We start from the raw sequence: 10,572 nt of genomic DNA on the forward strand, positions 1-10,572 counted from the left end.
AACCACAAGCGTTAGTTTAAAAATGATATTGACACTGATGAGTGAAGATAGGAAGAGGTCATTCATAAGAGCTGATTTATGAACGTTTCTTTGTTCAATTTTTATATTAATTTGTCATCTTATATTGAATGCTAAAAATTTGCTATGTATTCTGGATAAGTCCTTTATATGCTCTCTGTATTTTCAAAATATCTTCTTTAAGTATGTGATTTATCTTTTTGTTGTCTTAATGGTGTCTTTTGAAAAGCAGTTTTAAATTTTAATGAAGTCTAATTTATACATTTTTGTTTATGGGTCACGCTTTTGGTGTGTACCTGACTTTTTTGCCTAACTCAAGAACACAACACTTTTATCTAGTGTTTTCCTAGAGGTTTTATAGTTTTAGTTCTTACATTTAGATCTATGATTCACTAGTAGCTAATTTTTATGTTTGGTACAGGGTATAAATCAATGTTCATGCATTGTTTTAATATGAATATTTGATTGTTCCTGCACTATTTGTTGGGACTTTCTTTTTTCTTTTTCCCATGCTATACTATCTCAGCACCTTTGTTGAAAATAACATTGATTTGTTTCTGGCCTCTATTCTATTCTATGGTTTTATATTTGCATCCTCGTGCAAATATAAAACGGCATTAATGCTTCATATTTTTAAATGAAGGTTAAAATGGCTATAAATTAACTTAGTGTGTTTCACATACTTTGAAATCAATCATTTATTGATTTACAAAATCAATCTATTTTAGTCCCATAGAGAGGAGTGCAAGGTTTAAATGACTAAAGAACTATTTTAAAAAATTGCTAAATTCAAAACTCTGAGAACCCAGAAGCAAATGCTAACAAAACAGGAAAAAGAGACTTTCAAGATCAAAATAAACTCCACAATGATGCAGAACTGCAGAGAACTCTCAAAAAAGGTACTGAAATTGGGACAAGGGGAGAAATTATGGAAGACCCACTAGAGTCTGCCATATTTCTTGCCCAGGAGATCATTGGGAAAATTTTTTAAGTATCAATGCCTGATCCCCATACCCAAATATATGTATCATTTTGGAACAGGGATAAGTTTGAGAACCACCAGCCAAATGGGTATTCTAGATATAAATGATCAACAAGCTTAACTATGGCAGAGAGAAAATAAGAAAATAAATTTGCAATACAGATGTAAGGACTGCATTGAAATGTAAGATATTAAGGAATGAGCCAAATATCAGAGAAATATACCTTTATTTTTAATACTTATTAAGATGACTAGAATGGCATACATTTATTCAGATCAAGGAATTTGATATTAAAAGGTTTGACCGCTATCTTGTAAGCCACGAAGATTATTATATATTAATAACTAACACTCTGTGAACATTTCCATTTGGGAGCCCCCAGAAGGAGACCCTGAGGCAACAATTCAATGCAATTATTTTACTGGGAACACTGGAAATGATGCAGCCAATGAAGAGCAGATTACAGAACTATCACTGTGACTGACTGGAGCTTAGTCCCATAGAGCAGAGTACAAAACACGTGTTTCACAGTTATCCTGAGGGGCAGAGGAACTTGGGTACTTACGCACGAATACCCGAGAGTCACAGTTTTATGGTTTCTGGGAAGAGGGCATTATAATATTTCTCAAGCACTCTGTCCCTCTAAGTCTTTAGAAACAGCCCTCAGGCCAAGAGTAGCACAGACATCCACCAGAGGACACATAATTGATAAAAGACAAGGCACAGATGATGCAACAATGTGCTAGGGAATTTCATGATCCACGTAACGCACTATTTATATCTTTGCAAACACTGCAAGGTGTTTTTTTCCCTTTAAAAAGAGAGAAATAAAGGCATATCTTAAAAAACAATAATTATATGCCGGTTATGTAGCAGGCACTGTTCTAGACACGTGGGATGGAGGGGTGAATAAAACAGATGAGACATATGCCCTGTGCAGATTGCACTGTAGTGGGGGAAAGACTGGCAAACAAGTGAACCAAAATAGCATCAGATGAAGATAAGAACTGAGGAGAAAAATAAAGGGAAGTCAGGAAATCAAAAATAACAAGCAGCGGTTTTTCAGATAACTAGTTGAGAGAAGCCTGCTCTTAAGAATTTGAGAAGAGAACTGAGGGCAGCAGAGGCGCAAGCCACGTAAATAATTCAGGTGGAGGAAACAGCAAGTGCACAGCCTGGAGGTGGATCTGTGCTTCGTATATGTAGAGAAAAACTGTATCCCAATGCAGCTGGAATAGAGCGAGGGAGAAGGGAGATTAATGAGGAATAGGTGAGAGAGCAGGCAGGCTCTCAGCAGTGATAGCGAGGACTTCACATTAACTTTAGATGTAATTCTCAGTTTGGTGGTTAAGGCAAGATAAAGGAAATCACGTTAGGAGTCTAGTGTTCTAATTGAGGAACCACAAAGGTTTTAACTGATTCTCCTACAAAGATAGAGTCAATTCTTCAATCTGCGGTTCAAATTCAACTCTGTCTTCTTTCCAAGCTGATGATCTTTGCTCTGTGACACATTGCCTCCCTCCCTATAGTTTAACATTTTCACTTGTCTAGAACTCTCCGTGAATGTGTACAATCAGTGATGTTTCTTGCCAAATCAAAACAACAAAAACAAGGAAAATCCCCCCAAATTGACAAATTAAAAAGAAATTCTATTGGCAGCCTGAATTTAATAAGCCTGTGGCTGCTCTGTTTTTCAAAACCAGGGAAGTCTGAATATTTTCAACCTGCAGCACTAATACTTCCCCTCGCGTCTAGGACTGCCAGCCCTGAGCATTGTCTTACGAGACTTCTAGACTCACTGAAATCACAAATTGCTGCTTTTCTGCCTGTTGAGTACTGTAACTTGAAAAGAACTGAGTCATTTGTTTCCTTCACAAGCCTGAGGTATTCTGCGAATCCTCATTTTTTTCGGGAGGCTTTCTTTTCCTTGTTTAAGTCCCAAAGGTCAACAGAAAGCTTTGGAATACAAAGCCTTTTTCATCTTGCTAACAGCATGAAAAAAAAATAGAAAGAAAGAATATAACAGTAAGAAGACATAAGGAATAAAAGGAATGACAAAGTAATTTCATTTATGTTTTGCAGGCAAAGAAAGGAAATAAGAATAGCCCTAGCACAGTCATAATTACCTGGTTAGCATTCTGCGAACTTACAGGATTTGTCATGCTTCAGAGATACTGATGGGTCTGACTCTAGTAATTTTTTTTTTTTTTTTTTGGTTTTTGGCCGGGGCTAGGTTCGAACCTGCCACCTCTGGCATATAGGACCGGCGCCCTACTCCTTGAGCCACAGGTGCTGCCCCTGACTCTGGTAATTTTGATCTAACTGATGACAGGTTCATGACTCTTCTCAAGTAGCAGATTGTTTTTGAGTCAGTCCTCACTAATGCTAGCCCTCCTAAAGCGCAATTCAGACATGAATTAACAGGGAGGTGACCATTTCTCCCCCTGTTCTCTCTTCCCTCAGGGATGCAATCATCTCAGAAATGGGTGCCACCTAATTAGAAGATTCCTGGAATCACTGATGCTGTCTTGGAAGTCTGGGCCAGGCTTTCGAAACTCAGGATGCTTGCTCCCAGATGGCCTCAATCCATAAGACAAAGATGGATTAGAATTGTCCCTGGGAATTCCTCCAGGGTTAACAGTAACCTTTCAATAATGTTTCTCTGGCATTTTGAATTATTTGAACCCCACTAATTGTATTAGAGAGGGGTTTTTAAGTACAAATAAAGCACTTAGGACAGTGTCTGGCACAGAGTAGTGCTACATACATAATTATCAGTCATTGTTGTTATTAACTCTCTAGAAAGAAGACAATGTATAGACTAGTATGGGTCATTACAAAAGTTCTGAGATACACAAAAATCAAGAAATGTAGGTAAAATTCATGCAGGCAGAAACAAATGAAGACCTCCCAACAATATCCATAAGCCCAGCAAATTGAAACAGAATCAGAAAGGATGAAAATTGAATCAGAAAGGATGTTGAAAGGATATTGTCAACTGCATTTCTTGGAAGTGAAATAATGAACCATAATACAGTTTGTCTCAAAACTTTTGTAGTGACTCATGGTCAACTTCTAAATGTGCGTCTCATTGCAACAATAAAAGAAAAGCAATAAAAGAAAAGCAATCAAGTAAGCTATTTAAAATATTAAGACTGCAAAAGAAATTTTCCCTCTATAAGAACAAAAGATGGTTGTATAAATTTTCACAGTTTAAATAGTTGTGTGGTATAAAGAATTGAAAAGTAATCAGAGTTTGGAAGAGAATTTGCATAAAGCTCATAGCTTACCTAAAATGTATATCTTGTAGAAAATGAATTTTTAAGATAATCCTTGCATTTTACCTCTACCTGGCCCAATAAGATACTAAGAATCCTACAGTGCTATCAGTAGAGTTGCCTTTTTTATTTGTTTGGGGTTTTTAGGTTTCTCTACAGTTATTTTTAACACATTCTTGTGGCTGAGCTTTTAGCATTAAGTATTTAAGAAGCGGGCAGGAAAAGACAGATAAAAATGAAATATCAGAAAGGGAGTGTGTGCCACTCTCCCAAGTGATTTTTTTTGTTTTTGACAGATTTTCACTGTCTGCCCTGGGTTGAATGTCCTGGCATCAAAGGTCATAGCAAACTCTTTGAGCTCAGATGATTCTCTTGCCTCATCCTCCCAAGTAGCTGGGACTACAGGCACCCACCACAATGCTAGGCTAGTTTTTCTAATTTGAGTAGAGATGGGGTCTTGCTCCTGTTCAGGCTGCTCTTGAGCTCAAAGGATCCACCCACCTCAGCCTCGCAGAGTGCTAGGATCACAGGCGTAAGCCACCACGTCTAGCCTCCCAAGTCATCTCTGTGCTTGTTGGTTGCAGCGACCTTATCTCTCCAGCCTGAAGAGTTTTATATCCTCATATGAAAATGAGAACTCCATGACCTGCCCACAGAGTTACTGTAGGTTAAATATCCTATCGTTCCGTGCTCAAAAGATAACATTGCCCTCCTTTCTCAGATCTGTAAATTGAATTTAGAAAATGATAACATCACTGGCACAAAAAGACCAATGCCTCCTTACACTTACAGTGAATTGTTATCCCAGAAAGGTCAGGTAAGAGGTGGGATCAAAGCCTACTAAACCCAAAGAAAAGATTGATTTCTATGAGTGTAGGAAGCTCTTAATGCACTCAGTAAGGCCCGAATAATATGAAATGAACAGCTTCATCTCAAAGATAAGCAGGTCTTTTTTGGCTATTGGAACTCGGGTCTCTTACTTTGTACTGGATTAGGGCAGATAATTAGTACTTTCTAGTATTTGTTGGGGTAATTTGTCTTCTAAATCAAAACCATGATTTTCATACTTTTAATCCTCATTACCATAAGCCAACATCAAGTAATTTTTCATCCTGACTTTCCCTGTCATTCACGGTAGCAGCCTTTTCATTACTTATGTATCACCAGCCACACAAACACATTGGCTTATGCATTCAAATATTTTTTAAACATAAACTTGGTTTATATATTCTCATTCAACCTTGTAGCCTTGGGTGTGCTGTCCAAATCTTAAGAAATAGCACTTCAGTTGAAAATGCAAGTGTTCAGAAAAAGAGAAAACTGGCTCATTAGTGGGCAGAAGGGAAGTCAATGAGAAAACAAAGAGTTCTGGGTGGTACCTGTGGCTCAAGGAGTAGGGTGCCCGTCCCATATGCCGGAGGTGGTGGCGGGTTCAAACCCAGCCCCAGCCAAAAACCAAAAAAAAAAAAACAAAGAGTTCTGCTTTTCAGGGAAATTAACACTTAGATTTAACACTTAGCCTCATGTATCTAAATTTATGAAAGTTTAAATCTGATTTCTGAAACTTTTGGTATTTAGCTCCAAATGTAGACCAGCAATTTTAGCTATACATATATATTTTTTAAATCAGAATTTGAAATATAAGTGAAATTAATATCCTGAAAAACCAATCCAGGAATGTATAAACAAGCTGTGGTAAATGTATACCATGGAATACTATTCAGCCATTAAAAAAATATGGAGACTTCATATCTTTTTTATTAACCTGGATTGAGTTGGAACACATTCTTCTTAGTAAAGCATCATAAAAATAGAGAATCAAGAATCCAGTGTCCTTAATTCTAGTATGAAGGCAGTAGATTATCTAATACTTGTTGGGGAGTAGGAGAATGAGGGAGGGGGATGGAGGGTCACAGTGCATGGCACACTTCTTGGGGGCAGGACACAATTATAAGAGGGACTTTACCTAACAAATGCAATCAGTGTAACCTAACTCTTTGTACCTTTAATGAATCCCAAACAATAAATAAAAATAAAATAAAATATTCTGAAAACAATTTCCTCAGAGGAAACCTATCTTATTCATTTTACTTTAACACTAATATTTATTAGTAATCTATATAGCATAGAAGACACTATTAACTATCACCCTCCAAGATGTCTTGGGTATGTGCATATATAAACCATCAGAATAACAAAGCATAGTCATTCACTACCTATGAAGGGGCTGGCAAGGGGGAGGCATGGCAAGAAAACTTTTATATCAGTTATTTGCAGTGCAATAACCCATGAGGTTCAGAGAAGCAAGCAATTCACATGCTCAGAAAGTAGCAAGGAAATGCTGCCCCATATGAAGACCTCAGAAGTCTTTTATTGAGTGTGGAAAGTGTAACATAGCAAGGAACAAAAAGCTAAATCATAAACAGAAAGAAACTCTAACTTCATTACTCAACATAAGGATAAGAGTCATTTTTTACCATGATAATAAAGAATAAGGAAGTAATAGGGAAAAGTAGAAGAGAATATCTTATATAATCATAAAGTCAGAAAGTTACAAAAGAAATGGGTACAATGCTTATGTGGTAGACTTTGACTTTCTTGACTCTCCCTGGGTCCCATTCTATAGTTTGACATGCTTTTCCAACTTTTTCTATGAACACACACATGTATATGCACATTACAAAAAAATGGAATCATACTGTACTAATGCTGTTTTCACTTGAGCATCTTTCAAAACTATCATCCTCATGAATGATTCCATTTTTGAACATGGTCTGAATATCATTAACTTATACCCATTTTAAAAGTAACTTCCAATTTGAAGCTATTATAAGTAATATCAGAGTGAACATTCCTTATTTATTTATCTTTTATGTTCTTTTGTCTAATGCTTCCATAGGATTAATTTCTGTGTGTTGAACTTCTGGATAGAAAGAAATACACATTTTAAGGGGTTAGGTTATACAAATTGTCTTCCAAAAAGTTTGTGCCAATTTAGATTCCTGATAAGAGTAGAAAGGGACCTTTTTTCACTATACATCCCACATAGACCCCATACCAACTAGATTTAGCATTCCTTTTACATTTGATAATCTGAGAGCTGAAAGGGGAATTTTGTTATTTTAATTTGCTCAAATATTGGTAAGGTTGAACATCTTTTCATATTGTTTTGGGTTAAGTCTAACTAGAAAGCAAAGAGCAATGTAAATACAAATTGATTTGAACAGAAATAAGTATGACGGTGAACTTTGTCTTCGGTAGTATCAAATTAACTAAAGTTAGAAGACCTTTTTATTGCTGGGCTTCTTTCAATACACCAAAATATTACCAGTTGCTATCTTGGGGTGACAGAAATAAGTGAATTATGTGATGTTCCTTTGGAAACCATGAGTATTTCACAAAGAAAATATATTTCTTTAGTAATTGTGGAAACACTAGTGAAATTAGTTAATAAAAATGTAACTCAGAGAAACCTCTAAATCTACAGAGAAACATCATAATGGTAAAGTGCTAGACAACAGAGATGCATTACATAATATAGTTTTATAGGTTCTTTCCCCTTTTTATTCCCATTGCTAAATGGTCTTCAATATGGGCAGAACAACCTGATGGAATTTCAATCAAGGGAGCTCTTTGGACCTGAACTTAGACTAGCATTGTGGCTTTCTGTTTTTTTCTCCCCTGTACTATTTGTACTCTTAGGGCAGTTTATTTCAGTTAATGCTTCTTCAATCTGGTTGCTACCTATAATTTGGAATTCATTGAATTGTTGACATGGTTGACCTAGGTCAGTGTGATTCAAGGTTAACAGAACTAAAAGTCAAAATGAAAAAGAAGTTCTCTGTCATGAAACAAAGGCAATCACAGAAGAGCTATTCCAGAAGAGTGCAGTTAATGAAAAGCTATCTATCTTTTGTCACTAACACCAAAATTCTAAAGATCCGTATGGTTAATCAGTCCTAAATGATAATTAAAGTTGAGATGAGAGTAAGTTTTTGAAGAAGGATACTGACAGAGAAAAATTAATGATCCAAATTTTATGCTTGGTAGGGAAGGATTGTCAGGGATTGGCAGGTATTTAAATAAAGGAATATTTTAGCTTAGATAAGCTAAAAATATTAAATGTCTAAGATTAATTAATATAGGACCCTAAAAAACATTTTTTTTTTGAGACAGAGTTTCACTATGTCACCCTTGGTAGAGTGCTGTGGTATCACAGATTACAGCAACCTCAAACTCTTGGGCTTAAGTGATTCTCTTGCCTCATTCTCCTAAGTAGCTGGAACTACAGGTGCTCACCACAATGCCTAGCTATTTTTTTTTATTGCAGTTGTCATTGTTGTTTGGCAGGCCCAGGCAGGATATGAACCCACCAGCCTTGGTGTATGTGGCTGGTGCCCTAACCACTGAGCTACGGCACTGAGCCAGACTCTAAAAATTTTTGAAAATTATCTAAAATTTCCCCAAATCTATCAAAACCCACATTTAGAGTTTTCTGTTTAGAGTCGACTATTATTTTTAAAAAGCCACATGCAAAAGGTCTGACAAATTCATGTACTTGCAGCACTGTACAAACAACTTGGTAAGGTTTCATAACCTTGGTACATCAGTGTCTCACAGTTTTGTTCATGTTGATGTGTAGTGGTGTTTGGCTGAGTAGTATTCAGTATTGTTGTATGTTTTTGTGTGCTGTCATGAGAATGTCAGAGCTTGAATTGGAGCAACAAACAAACTCATAAATTTCTTGTTAAACTTGGCAAGAGTGGAAGTGAAATCAGGGAATTGTTATTCCAAATCTATGGGGACAATGCCACCAAGAAAACAGCAGATATAAATGGATTAAACATGTTTCTGAGGAGAGAGAAAGTGTCATTGATGAAAAGGGGTCACGGTGGCCAGTAATGAGCAGAACTGATGAAAACATTGCAAAAACTTTGTTAGCTGACTGTGAGAAGCATAGCAGACCAAGTGAACATTGATGGAGGAACAGTTAGGAAAATCTTAACTGAAAATCTTGGCATGAGAAAGGTGTGGCTCTTACATCACAACAACACACCAGCTTCCCTACTATTGTCAGTGAGGGAGTTTTTAGTCAGTAGATAAATAACTATACTGGAACATTCTCTCTACTCACGTGATCCGGCCCCCAATGAATTTTTTCTTTACCCCAAACAAAAAGGAAATATTGACAGGAAGACATTTTGTTGACACTGAAAGCATCAAGGGCAGGCAATATGATGACTGTGCTGATGGCTATTCTAGAAAAAGAGTTCTATCATTACTTTTAAGGGTAGACTAGGCACTGGCATCAGTGCATAGGTTCTCTAGAGGACTACTTCGAAAAGACCATGATGATATTCAGCAATGAAGTATGTGGTACTTTTTCTAGGGCGAGTTCATGACCTTAATTGTCAGACCTCATATAGCTCCCTCATGTATTCTTTGGTATGTGTTTAAATTATGGTGGCAAGGCAGGCCCTTTTCTGAAAAAATCCCACTGGAAATTTATTTGTAACACTGATATTTGATGAGACCAAGTTAGAATGTGCCAAGAGGAACATTTAACAGAATCGTCTTAGTGGTGATGTTCATGTGTGAAAGGGGAAGCCACTGAGAGTGAATTGAAATGAAGAGAGAAATATTTAGTAAGTGGGGAAGAAGATAAAAACCGAAAAGATAAATTAATACAGAAGTTAAGAACTCCGAGTTCTTTTCCCTTCCTATGATGATCTCCAGATTTCCTATTCTCTCATTTATCATTATAAATAAAAGATGTGACTCTTGTGATGTCTGAAGGTCTTTCCTTATTCTCTGTGTCTGTGCACTGCCATCTTACTTGGGGTGGCAAGCTTTCATCATGGAAAATTTCAGTCTAAGTTTGCAGAAAAAGGACATTCGTGAGAATTAATTTCTCTTTAGCAGATCACTGGACTATTCACACTAGGGTGACACAGAGAAATTGGGTCTAAATTAGGAGATTTAAGTAAATCAATAAAATGCAAGAAATCAAGCAGGCAGATAGACTTCTGCTACCCATCCATGGAAGAAAACCCATCTTCAAGAGCAATAACCATAAAGAAGTTATAACATACTTTGGGTCAGATATCAGAGACTACCAATTTTATTAATAATCAATAATTTTAAATAGTTGAGATTTAAAGAATGTGCCAATTTATGCCTACTCATGGAATTTCTTTAAATCATATTCCCTCTTTCTATTTAATCAGTACTTCAAGAACAAAGGGTTACATTTTAATTTTTTAAAGATATACTTGAACATAGAATTGTACTCT

This window comes from Nycticebus coucang, chromosome 3 (assembly GCF_027406575.1).
Source record: "Nycticebus coucang isolate mNycCou1 chromosome 3, mNycCou1.pri, whole genome shotgun sequence".
Lineage (NCBI taxonomy): Eukaryota > Metazoa > Chordata > Mammalia > Primates > Lorisidae > Nycticebus > Nycticebus coucang.